This window comes from Halyomorpha halys, unplaced genomic scaffold (genome assembly GCF_000696795.3).
Source record: "Halyomorpha halys isolate HHAL.00 unplaced genomic scaffold, Hhal_1.1 Scaffold624.1, whole genome shotgun sequence".
In the NCBI taxonomy this organism is placed as follows: domain Eukaryota; kingdom Metazoa; phylum Arthropoda; class Insecta; order Hemiptera; family Pentatomidae; genus Halyomorpha; species Halyomorpha halys.
In genome coordinates this window covers 1-2193 of record NW_027106861.1, presented here as the reverse complement: position 1 = coordinate 2193, position 2193 = coordinate 1, and positions in this window count along the sequence as shown.

The following is a 2193-nucleotide window of genomic DNA, read 5'->3' as shown; positions in this document are numbered from 1 at the left end:
ACATATATTAGATTACGTATATTAATAATCTGTATTACAAATATTAGATTACATATATTAATAATCTGTATTACAAATATTAGATTACATATATTTATAATCTCTATTTTTGAAGGATAGTCCGAGTGTAAAAACTGAAATGAAATATTTAAGGCTGTGATGTGACAGCAACTTTTTCGATAAAATCGACCGACCGGATGTGCCGCTTTATATACTTGATTTTTCATATTTTTCGATTTTCCCGAAAACGGCTCAAAAAATTTTGATTAAACTCGAAAAGTCAATGTACAATCAAATGGTATTTAAGATGAGGTAGGTTTTGTCCTATTCCCATTCAAATATCTCGACAGAAACTAGATGAGGAATTTTCGAAAAATATATAAAGTACCTTTTATTTATTTATTTTTTTTTATGAAAAAATAATGTTCTCATTGTTAGCAATAATAAACAACGGATGGATAAATACAAAATATTTAAAGGATAAAAAAAATTAAAACAGCCTTTTCTTTTTCGATTGCATTTTCTCTTACCCCCAATTATAATTTCTTAACCTCAGTTAATTTTACTATAATTTTCTGATATATCTCCTTTGATAAATGTGCCATAAAGTTAACATAATAAAGTTTGTGTAATGAAACTGCTTCCGCTGGTGTGAAGTTGTCACAACTATTAAAGATACCCGCCTACGTACGCACACAAGCTTTGTGATATAGAAATTTATACAGATTTGGTAGTCTCAATATCAATGGAAGAATTGCAGTGTTACAAATATAGTAAAAATACGAAACTAAAAGACGAATATAAAAATATAATAAAATAGTTTAATTGAAAGCAAGCAAAAAATGAATTTAAATATTAAAAAATAAAACCTTTGAAATCCATTTTCGTAAAAAGAGAAATCTTTACAAACTGAATGCCAAGTTGGAAAATTTGAAACTTGAAAGATCTGAATATTTTGCCTATAAGACACTAAAATTAATAATACTGCACAAATACTTAAGAAGCTAAGGCTAGAATTATTACGGCTTATGCATTATTTGCGAAGAGAATATTTTAATTACAAATACTCCATCTGAAATTAGAATGAGAACAGTTATTGTTTTATAGCAGTGTCCCATATACTGGCGTTTTATGACCTCTCTTCGTCATGAATTCCAACCAGCTTAAGTGCTATTGGAATACTTAAACGAAAATATGACGGCATTCTTTGTTTACTTCTTTAAGGATAATAGATTTAGAAGGAAATTTGTAACGTGAAATTTCTATTTAATTACTATCCATTACAAATTGCTATATTGCTATTTTAATTCTTATATTATATAGTTTTAACCTTTTTTGCCACTTTTAATGTATGATGTATAAAAAACAATAATAATAAACTAATTAGACAGGCGGTAGTTTAAACCGATTAAGGATATAAGAAATTTGCTAGTATAGTTTATAAGGAACGTGATTACTCAAAATATCAATTTGGAACAGCGTTATTTGCACAAATGGAACGTATTTTGTATAAACATTTGGCTCTGAGAACGACACATTACCATATCAAAAACAATTCACTGAACACTAGCATGGTCTTAATAACACAATTGCCTGGCGCTTTGACGCAATTGTATTCATTTGCTGCATCCAACAATAAATGTGTCAGTTGTTTAAATGGCCAGTTTTTTTTTTTTAGTAAAACTTATTAATAACCCAGAAGAGGTTTATTGATATCTTTTCGATTGAAATTGCTTCTTTTTTTTTTTTTCTTTTTTTTCGGTACTGGATTAAATTCTTAAGTTCCGGAATATTTTGCTCGGAACGCATCGAGTTCGATTCCCTCTTGGAATAGAAAGTAAATATTTCGTGGTTTCCCCGAAAATAAATCTTGACATTCCCACCCTGGGACTGCTAATGTCATATGGTAAGACTTGAGACATAAAAAAAATTAAGATGCACTGACATAATTTATTTCGTCTTCTTTTAGCCTCTCGGTGTAAAGTATCCACTATTCATCCGGACCAATCCTCACGGTTTTTCACCAGAACCTTCAATTCATCGAGAATCTTTCCCTTTTCGACATCCAACCTGGTGATGTATTCACTATTTTTAAGAGAAATTTTAATTCGTTCACGTGTAGTAGTAGAGAGAATACGGGCGAGCTGGGACACTTCCGTGAGGAGCCAATCAGAAGCCAGCATTTTGATGACG